The sequence below is a fragment of the Galeopterus variegatus genome, unplaced genomic scaffold, assembly GCF_000696425.1.
Source record: "Galeopterus variegatus unplaced genomic scaffold, G_variegatus-3.0.2 Scaffold285, whole genome shotgun sequence".
NCBI classification, from domain to species: Eukaryota; Metazoa; Chordata; class Mammalia; order Dermoptera; family Cynocephalidae; genus Galeopterus; species Galeopterus variegatus.
In genome coordinates this window covers 325,868-344,344 of record NW_007726396.1, presented here as the reverse complement: position 1 = coordinate 344,344, position 18,477 = coordinate 325,868, and positions in this window count along the sequence as shown.

Genomic DNA, 18,477 nt, shown 5'->3' with positions numbered 1-18,477 from the left:
CAGCCCTAGAAAACCTGTTCAGCCTCTTACTTAGGCTTACTGGTATCCTATATCCAACACACACACACACACACACTACTGCTCACACGCACACAGATATTCCACATTCTCTTCTTAAATTTGTGCTCATTCCAGTGTTTCTTAGTGTGTTCCCAAGAATGAGAACGGTTTTTCAATTTCTGACTTGTAACCTTGGGGACAAGTGGACATCTGCCTGTCAACCTCTTCAGGCCAAGACCCCAAGGGGCCCCTGCAGCCCTCAGACACCTGTCCAGTCTCTCTCTGGCCTCCTAGAGTTCCCTTACATAACTCATGCATATTCTATTTATATGTTTCTTTGTCCTGAACAGATTCAGCCCCATTGTATGGGAGCAACACCAGAAAAGGAAAACAAAATCCATCCATGGAGGGAACATGGAGACTGTGGGAGCTTGGAGAAATTTACATACTTTGCTCATTCCGTTTTCTGGTGATGTCAGAGTCAAAGAATATGCCTTTTTAAAAATCACCCACACACACACATTAAAAAAATGCTGGGACTTATACCAGCTCTGTCCATCAAGGGGACTGTCATTAAAAGGAAAAATGTAAATGCTCCCTTGCCTGTCCCTCCGCCCCTTTCCGTCTCCTTCATCGGTCCCCTCAAGATTAACAAATTAGTCCTGACTCCATTTGGATGGAATTAAGGGCCTGTCTGCAAAAGGGTGAGGGGTATTAATGGAGATGGGGAGTAGGGGTGGGAGGGAGAATGTGGTACTTGAGTCTGAGTGACCAGCTCTGGCGTTTTATGGAGGCACCGAGAAGGGCCGGCTGACACTTTACAGATTGGGTGTAATGTGCAGGGAATCTGGCATTTCTGCCACAGGGCTCTGGCTGCCCTGCTAACCGCTTTCTTTCTCCCTGATGGCAAAAGTGCAGGAGAAAAGGGTTAAATAAATGTTTGTGATATGATAAGGTGCTTGTTTATTCAAGGAATGACAGATTATTGGCTCCAAAGGCAGCCCTGAAAAATAGTACAAAGGAACTGGCTCTCTCCTCGCGGATGATGTGATTTCCTCCTAAAATTCTGCTCTTTCCTAGGAACAATTTGCTCTGGAATTAAGGATGATTTCCCTGCAGGGAGAGATGGACAGGGTTGGCGCTAAGGGCTAGAGCCCCAGAAGCCTGCTGGAGATGGGGATGGGCTCGTCCTGGGGAAGGCTTTTCCCGTGAGGACTGGCCCAGCACAGAGCTCAGGTTCCAGCGTCCTCGGGCCTGCTCACCATCCCAGGGAGGCTGTGGGGCAGGCGGCCTCCTGCCACTGCTCAGAGCATGGGAAAAGTGTTTACTCATTCAGAAGGGAAACTTCTTCCCTGGGAAATCCTGGTGCCAGGTTTGCCGCCAGCCACAGACCACTGTGTCCACACCATGATCATCCTGACACTCCATGAACACACGTGCCCAGGATCACATGCACATCTGTATTTTTCTATATGCACATCTGTATACACACACACACACACTCTCCCCAGTGCTCTTTCTCCTGTTGGGCTCTAGTGATTTTATAGCTGGTCCTGGAGGAGAATTCAGTTCCAGATCCCCAAACAGTGAGGCATCCACCTCATGCTTGTGTGTTCTTCCTGGGGCGGGAAACACCGGTGGCTGCCAACCTTGAAAATCACAGAGAGGCCTGGCCTGGGGGCTGGAGCGAGTGAGACTCAAGGTGCTAGGACACCTTGCTACTCACTGCTGCAAGTTGACCGGCTCCTTCCTGCTTCCAAATGCTCCCTATGAGCCAGCTCCCGCCTGCAAAGGAACAATTCTGAGCCCAGCATGTTTCAGCAGAGTTCGTCCTTGCCTCTCCTCACCTTTCTCCTGCACGCCACAGACAGGTCATTTGCACATTTGCTGCGTAGAAGCGTTTGTACAAGATGTTTGCCACAGTTCTCATTTGAAAAGAACTCAGTGCCAAAATCAAACACCAAGGAAAAAGGAGTTGTGATCTCACTGCTGTTTTTCCAGGATCCTGGGAACTACTCGGTGATTTTCACAATAGTCCTGCTGCCTTATCAGCTGATGTGCTTGTCTATAAGGCCTAAGGCACCAGCCTGGGGAACCCAGTGCCCTTTCAGACACAGTGACTAAGGTTTGAGCCGCCGGCAGGGACGTTATCAAACATCCCCATTCGGGCTATTTTTATGACTGCATTCAGTACTAATAGGACTTGTGGAGTGTACACAGCCATGTGCTCATTCTTGAGCTACACAAGATAAGATCCTTGTCCCAAGGAGCTTACTGCCTGACTTTTGCAAAAACCAGATGGCAGAAAATGGTTTCCCTCTGCCCATCAGCAATGATTGAGGGGGTGGAGATGAGAAAGGTGCAGTCAATTCATAACTCTCTCTCCCAGGGTGGGGCCTCTGCTTCAGCACTTATCCCATGTGACATTTTAATTGTGGACTGTGTTTTCCCTTCGTCTGCTACTCCATAAGATGCACCTCCAGAGGGCTCTGAGAAAGTAAGCTAATCTGACTATCGGTTTAATTAAAGCAACATTAGATCATAAAGACACCCCTCACCAAGTACAGACACACGTTATGCATGTACACGTTCACTAATATACCCTGGATTCTGAAGCTAGCCATAAGTGACTTTCAGACTGCCAGTGGGGACACGAGGAAGTGTAGACTACACTGATCATTGTCGGTCATATCTGACGCGTGCTGTGATGCTGGATTAGGAAGCACCAGCCAGGATGCCCCAGCATATCACTTGAGTCTCGGGGACAGCTTCTGCCTGGTTCTGTCCGGGCTGCAAAATGTGTGGCAGAGTGGTGGGACCAGGCCCCCTTGACCTGCACGTCAGCACCACCATCCCCAGAGGAGCCTCCTGCTCATGGGCGTGCCAGGTGGCCTTGTATTGCAGGATAGCTCCCAACTCTTCAAGCTATTTGCAAATGTGTGGGTTTTCTTGAAGGAGAAAAGTCTGCTTTTTATGATGGCTTGGGAACAATCTTACCAGAGGTGCAGGCACTGGGTTAGACCCCGGCAACAAGGCAAGTGTGCATTATTCTGCCCCTGCTTTGTCTTCCTCTGGGTTCCCTGAGAGCAGCGCCTGACAGTGGGATTTGAGTGGCAGTCGTAGATTTGGGAGGTGACCTCAGGGAGGACCAGCTGGGGAGTGGGGAAGGAGGCCAGTGCAGGGCATGTTAAGGAGCAGGTCACTGCTGTGGGCAGCTGGGGCTCGGTCCCATTAGGGATATGTGGGAGACAGTGTAAGACACAGCCATAGCTTTCCCCCCTAAGGTCAAGGAAGCTGGGATATCGATCCACCAACTCCTCCTTGCCACGGGCTGAGAGTTATTCCAGGGACCTCAACCCCTGGACACTGCCAGCCTTGCCCTGTGTGCAGGCCTGGTGGACCCCATTAACCAGAAAAGGCCCAAGGTGGAGAGTTGCAGATGCTTGGGGTGAGGGTCATCAGTGTGTAATGCAATGGTGGGAGCCAAGGATCTATAGGCAGGGACCCAACAGGGTCTTCCTTCCCACCTTCCTTTTAAAAAAAGAACTCCTTTGAGAGAAAATGGAGCTATGCATAAATTTGCCTGGTGAACGGAACTGTTCCCTGGGAGGAAAAATAGAAATAAAAAGAGGGGAAAAAAAATCAATGGTCCAGCTCAGCTTTCATCTCCTCTGGGAAGTCTCCAAGCTCCTCCTCCCACTACCTGACCCACAGCCTGATTTACATGCCCATTCTATGGTTCCAGTAGCACACGGTGGCACCCTGACCCATCACCCTGAACTGTAATTGTCTATTCATGTGTCACCCTTGCAAGCCAAGGCATTCTTTCACTTGTTTGTCTTCTTTTCTGCATTCCCAGTACAAACTTGCTTGGCACTGATAGGTGCTTAATTAATATCTAGGAAATGAATGAAGGGTGCCTTTAAGTTAGTCCATGCTTAATGTCTACCAAAATTTTAAAGATGTAGCATTCAGGAAGAGAAGTTCCTGAGCAAGTTCCCTTGAACTTGTATTGAGTGAGTTTCAGAGATCTTTGAGGGCTTTTCTAAACCAGGCACTAGCTCCCCAGAGTGATTTTTCCAACATGGTGATTCTTCCTATGGAGAAAAGACACTCTCCGTGAGGAGTATGGGGCCCGGTGAGGGGGAAAGCTGCGCTGCTGAGACTGAAAGCCGTCCCTGAAGGCTACAATGTCTAGCAGAAAGTAATAGCTCTTTAAACATTCATTTCCATTCTTGCAAAGAGAAAAGTGGAGGGCAACTTTATCAATTTATCATTCTTGGAAGAGGAAGTAAAAGCCTGTGACAGGGCAAAACCCTGTTACCACCTCCAACCCAGCCCTCCTCTCCCGGTCTGCATGATTTGGGCCTGGAGATGGTTTTCTCTGGTAAAATGTTTCTACTCTGCTATAGACGACCTGTTGACACCATAGTGACCTTTGCCTCCACCTCTCCTCAGGGCATTCCACCTTTCTGGTACCCAGAGCCCACCCCTTTCTCAGATGGTGCCCAAACTGGGTTTCCTGCTGGCTTGCCAAAGATCACGGTCTTTCAAGACAGGGCCTCCCTGGGCTGGGACATGTCCAGGGAACTCTGCAGATCACTGTGAGAGGCTCCCGGAGTCCTCCCTATCATGAGCAAGGAGACAACTCAGTCCTCTGCTCTAGGGTTTTTCAACCCATACACTATTGACATTTTGGATGGGAATATTCTCTGTTGTGGGGGGGCTATCCTAGGCATTGGAGGATTTGGGGCAGCATCCCTAGCTACCTCTACTCATTTGATGACAGTGGCACCCCTTCCAGTCATGACGATCAAAAATATCTCCTGATATTGCCACATGTTCTGTGGGTTGTGAGATGACACCTAGTTGAGACCTGTGGCTCTAGCACAAGCCTGGTGAGGATTAGTAATATTGTGGTTCAAAGCCTGCATTTCTGAGGTCTTTGGGGGATTTCCTCAGTCATTTGGCAGTAGTTCCTAGGGCTAATACCCTTACCATCACTGCCATGTATTAAACAACTATTATATGGCAAACATTATTTTAGCCTCTTGAGATAGAGCTATTATGTGGATTAAATTGTACCCTTCATTCAAATGAGGAAATGGAGGCCCAGAAAGCCACCTAGCCAAGGTATTTTAACATCCCGTGCCTAGCAAAAGGTGGAACTAAGATTCACATTTAGGTCTTTTTGCCTCCAAAGCCTGTTCTTTTCCTGCTGTCCCTCCTTCCCTCCCTAGTCTCAGTACACATGGTGCATCCGCTCTGGAACTGGCTGGAGGAAATAGACAGCGGATCCCCATGCTTCCCCAAATAGCTGTCTTTGTGACACTCACATTCTGAGGTACTAAAAATAGCTTCTAGTACACACAGATTTGTGTATTTATTCATTCACCAAAATTTCTCAGGAGCATTCTCTCTGCAGGCTTGTGCTGTGGCCTTGGGGAAAGAGAGATGAGCAAAAATCCCTCTGCTCAAGGAGTCAATTGGGTATGAAGGAGATGGACCCAAGAAGCATCATGTGCCCTACATTATGGAATGTGCTCTATTTAGAAGCCTAGAAGGACATTGCAGTAAGAGACTTTTGTCCTCGCAGGACAGGGGTCCTATGGACCAAATCTGGCCTGTGGCCTGTGACCTGCAAACATGAGCTGTGGGCCAAATCTATCCTGAAGCCTATTTTTGCAAGGCTTATGAGTTAAGAATGGTTCTCATATTTGCAAAAGTTTGTTTAAAAAAACAACAACAAACAAACAAAAAGAATAGCTGACAGAGACTTAATGCGGATGGCAAAGCCTAAAATGCATCTGGGCCTTTACAAAAAACGTTTGCCAACTCCACTCTTAGAATGAAAGAAAGCATCTTTGCAGCCATAAGCAGGTGTAAACGTAGCAAATAACAATAATTTTTTCTAGGTTCATAGATAAAAGCATCAATGAGGAGGATTTACTACTTTTTCTTTCTTGGAAGAACTGTAATCCTATATGGTGATCACTCTGCAAAGAGATCAAGTTAAACATTACATACCACGTGTCCTTCACTGCTCAGAGCATGGAAAATGTGTGGCCTGGTATAAAAGTTAAGATAACTAAGTTCTATCATGAATCTAAAATTTTTGAGGCTTAATGCAAGAGAAGTTTATTTCTTGCTCAGACACTAATTGGCTGTGGGAGTGGGGGCACCCTGCTCCACAGAGTCATTCAGGGACCTGGGATAAGGAAGGCTTTTCTGTGTTCAACATGTAACTTTCCAAGTCGTCCTGGATGTCAGCCTCCTGCTGGAAGATGGAGGAAGAGAGACAATGGAGACTCCCCTATGGGAGGTTTTTCTGAGGCAGGCCTGGAAGGGATGCTCCTCACTTCCACTCCCACGTCATTGGCCAGAACACAGCCACACGGCCACACCAGCTGCAAGGCGGCTGGGTAGTGCAGTCTAGCTGTGGGCCCAGGAAGAAGACAGAATGGGTTCTGGCGAACATAAGCAGGCTTTACCACCAGAGGAAACCTCGGATAAAATTGGAAATCGGTCCCTTCGTAATGACAAAGAGACTTGATACTAGCAAGAGGAAACCTAATATTTGAATGTCGTATTCAGAGCAAATTTAAACTTGCTTGTTTACAGTGTCATACAAAATCATCTACCTAGCCCTGATGTGGTAGAAAATGCACTGGGATTGAAGGACACAAAAGATGCCCACCAGCACTGGGGCCCAGGGTAAGTCACTTCCTCTGGACACTAAGTGTTTCACCAGTCAAATGAAGGAATTGGACCGGCTTTGGGAGCCTGTGAATTCACATATGGCACCTGAGAACACAGGCGGACAGCCACAGGACCAGGAGTAGACCCCTCACATGACCACCATGATCTCACCACCAAAGATTTCAATCAGTAGTCAGACATCGCCTGTCTTTTCACAGGACAGGGCAAAGGCTGTCTCGGGAAGAATCTGAAGAATTGTGCCTTTGATTCTCTTATAATAAACATCTGTGACACTCAACAATATTCGTGCCAGGATGAGCAAAGATGAAAGTCACCCATGGTTCACTTGGGGGAAGCCAAACAGGTAAACAGAATGTAAATTCGGTGTGATGGGGGCTATGAAAGTGCTATGTGTGGCAACCGACTGCCGGTGGGTGTGCAAAGAGGGATCCAGGAAGGCTTCCCAGAGGAGGGGACAGCTGGACTGAATCATGACTGCATTAGCTAAGTGAGGGGTGTGTTCAGAGGAGGAAAAATAAAGGCAGGGGGCAGTGCCCTAGGAACAGAGCACAGCACAGTAAAGGCTTGAAGCATTAAAGAGCAACGGGGAGTTTGGTGTTGCCAAAGGACAAACTGACAAGTGCAGAGCTGGAGAAATAGGCAGGGTCCTAAAGGGCCTGGTGATTCACGCTAAGCCCCTGTTTTATTCCATAGGCAGTGGGGAGTCACTGAATGGATTATTTTGTAGGAGTGACAGGTAAGTTTTGGATAGGTCATTCTCCCCTACTATGTTAGAACAGTTCCAGAACTGTCTTCTAAGGAAACTAATTTTCTGACCTTTTTAAACTATAAAACTAACACACGTGCATTATAGAATCTTTAAAAATCATACAATGCAATCAATAAAAAAAAAAAATCACACATAAAGTCATCATGTGGAGATAATTACTAGCAACATTCTGGAATACATTCTTCCAGTCTTCTTATATCCATATTTTAAAATAGCTGAGATTACAAAGTATATGGTGCTTTAAATTTCTTTTTTTATTTAGAAGACAAATATCATATCCATTTCCTATTTCTCTGAAAATGAAATCAGTAAGAAGATTCCTGCCCGGTCTCCCTCTTTCTGCTCGCTCCCACCCCCAGCCTGTTCTCAACACAGAAGCCAAGGTAATTCTGTTAAAATGTACAAAAAACAATAAAAAACATTTAAGAGAAAACAGTTACATACACACCCACCATGCAGAGTCCCATTGTTATAACATTCTGGTGTATTTTTTTCTAATTTTTTTCCCGTGAATATTTTGAAATACCTTGGGTTACATGGAATATTTTTTCATTTTCTTTTAGCATAAGCCCAACTTTTAACAGGAAGTCAATTATACAAACAAATATTTACAAAGTATTTACTAAAGCACATGCCATTCATATAACCATGTGGAAATAATCTAGAGAGACCACTGGACAACAGCAGAATTAGTCTGAATTGCTTAAATCCACTTTAAAATTGTAGTTGAAATTGTATTTTGGGGTTGTGCATTAAGCTTGTATTAAGAGATAGCATTTTTAGTTTGCTCTCCTCTGTGCTTTAAGGATGTTATTGAGTCTTATTCATTATATCAGGCGATGCCTCCTTTAAGAGGTCTCAAGAGAAATATTCATCTCATATCTTATTGTTAAAAAATGCTATGCTTCTCCTCAACAGAGAGCATAGTTAAAAAAAAAAATCTTTTTGGCAATGCAAATCGGGTAACTTGACTTATTTTCTTTTTATTGGCCACTAGGAAATTAGAGCTGAAGTTACAGGTTCCTTTTAGCCACCAGGTAGAATTTCACAGTGCACATACTTGTGTTCTAAATTGTTATCTGGCCTGTCTTATTAGCATAATATGAACTCCTGTCGTATTGTGTGTATGAATCTATATGCATTACTATGTGTAGATATGTTTACGTGTGTGTATGTATATGTATATAAGTAATTCAGACAAGTTAAGCAATTCAGACCATACTTATATATACACACACACACATATATATGTGCATACATGTCCACATCCATACATATGAGAATACTTCAAAAAGTTTATGGGAAAATGAAACTCAAAGATAATATGAATCTTTCCACGAGCTTTTTGCAGACTCTTCATGTACAAAAAAGAAGATATCTATGCATATGTCTCTGCCATGCTTTATCTGTTATGGTATATCATTTTTATAACATTTTTGGAATGAGAAAAGGCCTAAATGAGCAAATTGCCGTGCAGGTGATTGGGCAGGGCCAGTCTGGGGGCAGGAGACCAGCGAGAGACTGCAGCAGTGTGACAGGCAAGGCCAGTTGGAGCTGGGGCTGTGGATGTTTGTGGGGAGAAGGAAAGAGAACCAGGAAGTGTCTACAATGCAGATACACCTCAGCTTAATGCCTGATTAGTTGGGATGGAAGAGAAATGACTGCTAGGTTTCTGGCTGACATGTAGGGTTACCAACTGGGGGGCAGGGAGTAGTTTGGGAGGAAATATGAAGCATTCGGTTTGGGGCACACCGATTTGGAAGAAATGTCTAGGACAGCCAGATGAGGATATCCTAGCTTTGCCCACACTTCCTTAGTTTCCGTTTGTGTTCATTTGCTCCCATGATTTTTCTCTGCTTGGAATACAGCCACCTTAGCTTCCACCACTGGCCAAACTCGAGCCATCTTTCTGGGCCCCGTAGGGTTCCTACACACCCAAGAGACCTCGCTGGCTGCTTCTTTCCTCTGACCTCCACGAGCACTTGTTACCAGCATGATCTCTAGAGCAAAGACTTGAACTGCCTTGTGTTGCTCTTCCACTTGTTTTGTTGTAGATCAAATTCACCTGCTTATTCACTCAGTGAATAGTTAGTGTGATCCATCTGCACATCCTGTGCTAGGTGATGGGCATGTGGATGACTCAGACGTGGTCCTGGTCCTTAAAGAGCTAACCGTCCGGGCCGGCCCGGTGGCGCACTGCTACAGTGCGCCGCTTGGGAGTGCGGTGGCGCTCCCGCGGAGGGTTCGGATCCCACATACAGACCAGTTCCTGCTCACTGGCTGAGCGAGGTGCGGGCGCAACGCCGAGGGTTGCGGTCCCGTTGCCGGTCCTGGTCCGGTACGGTGTGACACTGAGGGTTGCGATCCGTTGCCGGTCACGAAAAAAGACAAAAAGGAAAAAAAAAAAAAAAAGAGCTAACCGTCCACTGGAAGAGGAGACAACACAGCATAAACGAGTCACTCTATGTCCTTTGACGGCACACAAGGTCCATTCTCTTCTTTAGTATTTCTCTTGGTGGCTTGCTCAGGCTGAACACAGACCCAAGCCTTGATAAATAGCACATCAACAATTATTGGTTCAAACTTGCTGAAGAGAAATTCCATAGCAAACCTTATTTTATTTTATTTTATTTTGGGGTTTTTTTTGGGGGGGGGGCAACTGGCCTGTACAGTGATCTAACCCTGGACCTTGGTGTCATCAGCACCATGCTCTAACCAACTGAGCTAAGCAGACATCCCCCATAGCAAACCTTGGTGGATGAAATCTGATCTCTCTCTGGGCCACCAAAATTCTCTGATTATACAATGTGAGTCCTGACAGTAAATAATGCTTGTCCCTAAGATGTGGTTTTTGTCTACACGGACAGGTTAGGCCAGCTCTTGTTGGGCTCACACCCCACAAAGAGGCAGGTCTTATCAGAAGCTCTGACATGATGGCATTTTTTGCTCTTGCAGGATCGACTTGATTTTTAATAGCAGCCAAGAGGCATTCTAGTCATTGTGGGTAAAGACCCTTTTTACTTATATGCATGAGGAGTGAGGGGCAATTTTGCAGCATTGCAGCAAGCTGTGAGTTGGAAAGTGATCTGCAGAGTTAGCTTCTGCATCTGCCCTTAACTAATGGCTTTGACCCAGGTAAGCCAAGAAACTGCCCCCTGCTTCAGGGCCCTAATTCATAAAATAAGGTGGCTAGAGAGGTGAGATTTCAGGAGCCTTTTGTTCTTCTCCTTCTGATGTCTTTCATGTGAGTTTCTTTGTGAATGTCTTTAGTAAGAGTTTTCCAGAATGACGGTTACTCAGAGTGAGCTGTCTTGTATGCCAGTTGTCCGTGGGAAGATCTAGCTGTGAGACCTTCTGGCTTTAGAAGTTAGGCAATGGTGGGGTGTGCTATCTTGGAGAGACTTTTCCTAATGCATGAAAATAATTTACTGAGAAGGGCCTGAGATCTGCCTGGGTTGGGTGGTGTCCTGAAGTCTCTATACCTCCAGGTTGTTGCCCTGGATCTTCAGGGCATGGCTGTGAGTCCTCAGCATGGCCTGATGGAGAAAGCTCCTGCCGTGACGTGCGAGACCTTAGTCCTGGCCCCACCACTCTCTACAGCTGGGGCCTGAGACAAAGTTTGAGACCTCCCTAGACCTTGAAAAATAAGAGTTTGGACTAGATTCTCTTCAATTTCCCATCTAGCTATAGCATTCTATAACCTCTTGTAAACTGTGTGTGAGTGTGGGTATTTGTATGATTTGTGAAAATGCTCTGTTTAAATTTTCAAGTCCTTTTCAGTCTTCACAATAATGTCAATGTCTGACAATTCCTAACATTCTGAAAACAGACCACTTCTTGGCTTTGTTTAGTGCACAATAAAGTTGTGAAAAGTCCACCCAGGCTTTGAAAGTAGAGAGACCCAGGTCCAAGTTCCACCACTGCCTCATCTTAACTATGTGGTTCTGAACATGTCACTTTTAATTTCAAAGCTTCATTTTCTGCCTCCACAAATTGGACATCAGATATCACTAGTGTATGTTTTTTGTTGTGATAAGTTACTGTCACATGTGTTGACACATAGTACATGTTTAATTAATTGTAGCTCTTATACTGTAATGTCTGCAGGCTTAATAAAGACATTTGATCTATTAATCAAATGACTAATGGATGAACAGTGCTCTCTTTTTTTTTTTGGTTTATTCTACAAAAGATAGAGGTAATAAGTTCTTGATGTTGGAGAAAAAAACAAATACACAAACTCCTAGGGCTCGGTTTCCTCATTTATAAGATGAAGGTGTGCACCAGATGATTTTTAAGGCCTCTCTATGAGTCTATAATTTTTTGCCTGGCTCATAAACTGGATCTGGATGTAATTCCAAAGTAATTCAAATAGATAAATTGCAAAATGGGGTTTTAAGTAATAGCAGAATCATTGCAATAAATTTAAGTGTGACTACTTTAGAGAACAATGCTTATTTAGATATGTAATTCAAGTCAGATTATTTTAATAATATGCATTGAATGCCTACCTGGCAACATTCCTGTGCTGGTTTAATTTTGTAGCCACACCTTGGACATGTGGGAAGAACAGGAAAAGACAGCAGGAAGAGATGGAGACAGCATGAGGTAGAAGGTCAGGTCAAGAGCAAGGTGGTTGGGCAAGGCAGGCTCTGTCTTCTCTCTGGCTGGACAATGACTTGCTTGCAGAGTGAGTTTTACTTTACCCAGTGAATACATTCCTGAAAGTAGCTTCAAAGCATTTGCAAACTGAATCATGTTTTCAATGTAACATAGGCATGTTCTATTGAAAACACTCCTGTGGTAAAACTTTTTGTAAAAAGAAGCATTATTCTGTAATTCTAAATCGATATTGGATTTGCTTGAAGGAAAGTTCAACTCTAGTTCTTCTCCTGGAGAGGAAAAGTGATGTCAAGCCACCCTGATGAGAGTCATGTGGGAACAGCTTATCTGGCCTCCTGGGCTTTCTGGGGGAAGTAGACGGCAATGAGGAAAAGACACGTATTCCAGAACTGGACTTTGAATGGGCCTTTGGCCAAACTTGGCCCAATTTCTCAACTGAGGGAAAGCACTGACCCAGGCTGGATGCTGACTCCCAGCCAACTTGCTTTGGACACACTGTCCTCTACCAGGCGAGCCAGCGCCCTCTCCCTGAGGCACTTCCCTGCCAGGAGAAGGAAATGCCAGGAGAGGAAGCTTTGCTCTTTCCCCTTTCTACTGCGCTGTTTCTTTTGCAGCTCTCACTATCATCGGGGTTAGGGGAGGAAGGGGAGGAGAAGACTGGCAAGTGAAGGGAGAGGCAATGGGGCCACACATGAAGATGCAGGGCTCAGAGAAAGCCAGGAAAGGCCCAGAGGGAGTCATTGCAGAAGGAGAGACAATCTGAATAAACTTGGGGGCAAAGGGAAGGAAAAGGAAGGGGTTCAGGGAGATCTCATGAACACGATGGAAAAGAAGGAGGAAGGGGAAAGTCCCAGGATGGAAAGTGAGCTGGGAAGAGACACAAGAGTGTTTAGATCAAGGTCAGAACTCCTGTAGGTGTGACCCAGGCCCCAAATTCAAACTTTTGATTTAAAAACATGTCCTGTGATTCATTCTTCACCAGGAAGCCCAATGTGTAGAAACTTCCTTGACTGTTTCTTCTTTACACGCTCCTGGAATCACAAGGAATTTGGACACGATAGCTCCTTTTCCAGAAAGACTCATGGTAGGATTTCTTCCTCTGCAGAGACTGCATTCGCAGGAGCAGTTGTAACAGGAATGACCTGTTAAAATGTTGGTGGGAGTTGAATAGAGGGTTGGAGAGGAGGAGGGATTAATATTCAAAATCAGGTTTGTGTTCAATTTTGAAGTCACTACTTTAGTTTCAATACAAATGTAAGGAATTTAAGAACTGTGCAACGGGGATATCAGGTTCCAGTATCCACCATGCCCTGTTCTGCAGAGAGCACAAATACATGGGACTCACAGATCACTCAAATGTCCATGGTACTACTCCAGCTGTCAGAGCAGTTATGCAAGAGAATAAGATTGCTTGTAGGGATTTTAGTTCTTTCACAGTACCTGTCTTCCTGGAGCTAGAATCACCAGGCAGAAGAAACAAAGAGGTGTACAATAAGATGGTTTATGTAACCCATGCATTATGTAAACAATCTTTGGGAGATTCCAAGGGTAAGAGTCATCATTTAACTGCTAAGTAACAGGATTGACTAGTAAGATTCAACCCCGGACATAAACAGCAAGTATCAGTCCTGTAGATAACACTCCCTCAGTGCTGATTCTTCCTCATTGAGCTGTTCACAACTTGCAATTATGTACCTAGTCATTTAGGATTATTTGTTTAGTATCTGTCTTCCCCTCCAGACCATAAACCTACTGAAGGATTTTCCTAGTGTGTCGCAGGTGCTCAATAAATCTCTGTTATCTGACTGTAAGTACTACACCAATCAACCATGTAGAAACACCTGAACTCACTGTGTTGTGGCTAATTTAAAAGAAGTGGCATAGATTCCTGGAAAAGCACTTGACATCAGGACAAAAGCTTATGCCCTGGCACGGCTTTTAACTTGCTGTGTGACCTTGGATGAGTCACTTCCCCTCTCTCTACCTCTGACTCCTTTGCTATGAAATGACAGGATTGGATTTGATGATCTCTGAGGCCAAATCTAGTTCTAATATTCAGTGATTCCATGTGCCCATAAAATGGACAGGGGAGGTTTATTTGTGACCAGAACAAAATGTCAGGAACTGATGAAAACTGCCAAATAACACCTAGAAGAAAAATGGGCACAAGGTTTTGCATGAAATATGCTTGGGTTGCACAGTGCAAGTGTTTCTTTTGTGAGAGAGGAAGGCCATAGGATGTGATTACTCAATCTGCCACCGAGCTTCCCGGGCAGCTCTGGCCAAGCTCAAGATACCTATCACTCTTGTTCAAGGTCCATTTCCTACTGAGTTGTCACCCTGTTGAATTATTGTCAAGGTGAAGTCCAAAAGGGGAAATATTTTGCAATCTAGAGTTGGACCCTGGAGCTATACAACCATGATTACTGATAGACGTTTTTCCCAGAAACACTCAATGCACCAGGGTCATACCAAGGACCCCTCACATTTCTGTACACTGTTGTGAGCTTACTCTGCTAGTAGTGCTGAAGTTCCATGAACATTTTCCCACATGAGTAAGTGGTTTCATTTTGCCTCTTCCTGAGCCATTTCTTTTTTAAAAATTATATATGAAATAAACTTTTATTTTTCTTAAAAGAGACACAGTGGCATTCATTTATTTTTAAAATAAATTTTATTGTGTATATTTAAGGTATACAATGTGATGCAATAGGATACATGTAGATAGTAAAATGGTTATTATAGTGAAGTAAATTAACATATTCATCATCTCACATAGTTACCCTTTTTTGTTGTTGTTCTGTACTCATTTAGTAGGAATCCCAAATGCAATACAATTTTATTACCTATAGTCCTCGTGTTGTACATCTGTTCTCTAGGCTTGTTTGTCCCGTACATCTGGTACTTTGTATCCTCTGACCTACATCCCCCCATTTCCTCCCCACTACTGCCCCTGGAAATCACTGTTTTGTTCTCTATCTCTGTACTTTTGACTTTTTTTTTTTTTTTTGGTTTAGATTCCACATATTAGTGAGCTCATGCAATATTTTTCTTTCGGCTGATTTCACTTAGCATAATGTCCTGTAAGTCCATCCACGTTGTGGCAGGATCTTCTTCTTTTTTAAGGCTAAATAATATTTCATTATTTATATATACCACAGTTTCTTTATACATTTGTCCACCAATGAACACTTAGGTTGGTTCCATGTCTTGGTTATTATAAATAGTACTGTAATGGACATGGTGGTGACTTCATTTCATTTGAATGATATCCAGAAGAGGGTTTTCTGGGTCATATGGTAGCCCTATTTTTAATCTCTTTGGGAACCTATTGTTTTCCATCATGGCTTCACCAATCTACATTCCCATCAACAGTGTACAATGGTTCCATTTTTCCCATGCCCTCGCCAACATTTATCTCTTGACTTTCTGATAACAGCCACCCTAACGGGTGTGAAGTAAAACAAACTTTTAAACAAGACTTATTAAAAATGTAGTTCAGGTTAAAAAGCACTTTAGGAGTAAGGCCATATTTGTCTTCACAAATGCACATGTAACCTGTGTACTGAGTCAGAAGATGATATGCCCATAGCTTCATGACTCTTAACACAGAGAGTGTCATGACTATCGCTAACTTTTAAAACTCCCTCTGTCCTCAGAGTCTATGATAGTGATGATAAAAAGGATGATAACATGATGTGTTCAAAGATCCCAGAAGAGGATGAAAAACCCCAGCTTTTGCACAAGTTGGGTGTATGACCCTAAGTATATCCCTGCCTTGCTGAGCCTGTTTGCCTCGGTTTGCCGTGAATGAGTCATCCAGGCACACAGAAGCTCTGGGTTCTGTGGAGCCTTCAAGGTCCAGGAGGGAGGTAGGTGGGAAGAGAGAAGGACCATGAAGCAGATGGGGCTCTGGGTTCCCACAGCCAGAGCTCTACATTTATCTTTTATACGTGTTCGGAGTTTGCATAAGATTTCATTGAAGAAAGGATTCTGCTGCTTAAAGAGTTTGAAAGCACAGGATTAGGTGACCTCTAAAGACATTCTCAGTTCTAAGAAAAATCCTCTGCATTTATGTTCACATAAACCCATGAGCTAAGGTATACACATGCATGTGTGTGCGTGTGCGCGCATGCACACACACACACACACACACACACACACACTCCACAATGCCAGAAAACAAAACTGGTTATTGACCCATGGATCATATTGAAAAAGGAATTCTGGTGTTCTCTCTGAGTGCTCTGCTGTCCTCCAAAGGCTGTCCCCAGGCCCTGCCAGGAGTTGGAAAAGTGTTGCATTTGACCGAGTCTTCAGCTGAAAATCAAGTCAGCTATAGAGTTAACTCTATACATGAGGAATCAAAGGCCTGGGAAGAGGAGTGACTTGCCCAGCATTACATAATCAGTTGGTGGCAGAGTCACCAGCAGAAGTCAGTTCTCTGAATCCCAGCCCAGTGTCCCTCCCACCACACCACACTTGAAAAATGATAAAACCACAAGTGAAATGACTGAGTATCCTGTGCGGATGGATCCCCAAATAAAAAGTTTTCAATCCATCTCTGTGGTATGGGTAGATCTTTAGATCTATCTAAAAAAAAATAGCTTGCCCCCCTCCCCCCGACAGAGGCACTTTGCCAAGGGGATAAGGGATAATGAAAAATCCTTGGCAAGTGGATACTTCAAAGCTTTAGAGAGTTTATCTAAAGAAGACTTTGAATAGAGTGCAATGTTTTATGGGTTCTCCTAATCCCCAGTGAATGTGCCTTGCTGAATAAGCAGAAACATTTTTAATGACTGCTAGAGAGTTATAGACACCGGTCTGTGACTATGTATTAGAGTTTGGTTTCCTGGGACCTTTAGCCTCCTGTACTCCAAGCCTGGAGACAGAATTTATATCAATGCCACTGGTTCTCAGTTAACGAATTTAGCAAGCCCAAGCTTTTTCTTCTGAAGGTTGGTGGTCAGTTTCTGTTTACTCAGTTCTAGCAACCACTACTTCTGCCACCACTAATTACCTCCACCTCCACCTTCACCCTTTAGCTCACTTTAGCCTCACAATGTCCCTGGGAGGTGTGTTATAGACAAGTTCAGAAGCGCGCTTCTTCGTGTGAGAGGAGGATGCTGAGCCAGCAACTGAGATGGGTTCAGTTCAGTTTGTCGAGTTCAAGCCAGAAGTGGGGCCTGCATCTGGGGAAGTCCAGGGAAGCCAGATCATGATGTGGGAGACCAGAAGTCCAGAGAGGGGAAAGGCCTAATGCTTCATGGCTCAAAATTCAGGGAAGGAGACTGAGAACAGGGCATGCACTAGAGAGCTGAGGGGCCATCAGGGCAGCAAAGCCAGGAGGCTGATGTTGCCTCAGGGCAGGAGTTTCCCCAGCTCTGTTCTGCTGCTATCCCTGCCTCTCCTGCTTCTGGGGCCTCTGGGCAATTCCATTTCAGGCAGCAGCTTCAATAGGGTTGGAATTTTAAGAATTTGTCCAGCAATTTGGAGCTTACCATCTGTGGGTGGAATGAGCAAAATGATGCATTTTCAGGGCAGGGCCAGATTTCAGGCTCTAGGCCACAGATTCAAGAGCTGTGGCTTCCTGGAGTCTTTTTTAGGGGTCACGCTGGGTCCCTTAAACTTATATCCTCTTTTGTAGCAGCTCCAAGTGGAGGACGTCATGTCATGTCCTATGTCTCATCCTCCTCTTTATAACTAAAATTCCTTTTTAGGAGATGGGAGATATAATTGTTACCTGACCACTGTGTACATTTATGTGACATACCAAGAAAAGTCTGGCATGGCTTAACAAAACCTGCCAAAGAACACATGACAAGAAAAGGCACCAAACACAGAGACCGTAGTGAAGTGAACACGAATTGCTATTGCCCTTCTTTTCTGCATCAAAAGAAACAAAACAGTAATTAGAAAGAGTTAAAGTTAGGATGGATAGGGCCTCTCCCAAAGCTAAACCTGTAGAAAAGAGTTGGATGTTAGAATCAACATTCAGGAAGGAGACAGACACACTTTAAAAAATAATAATTTCCCAAAGTTTTCATGCAGGATATAGAACTTTTTTTCTGTGTGAAAATTTAAAAAGAAAAATTAGAAATATGACAACATGCTCTACCCAGAGTAAAAATGATTTGTGTCCTTTCTGACTTCTTCCTCTCAGGACTGGTAAGATTTTATACCCTAAAATGGGGTGGGAGAAAAATAGCTGTGACTCATATTCCATGCTGAAAGCTTAAAGATTTTCAAGACACCAAGAGGCTGTGGGAAGGCTTATAGCCCAGGAATAAGAAGCAGTCAAAGACTTTGAGAGTGAGAGGAGAGGCAGGAACTGCTGGGGGCTGGGGAGAGGGGTGGGGGTGGGG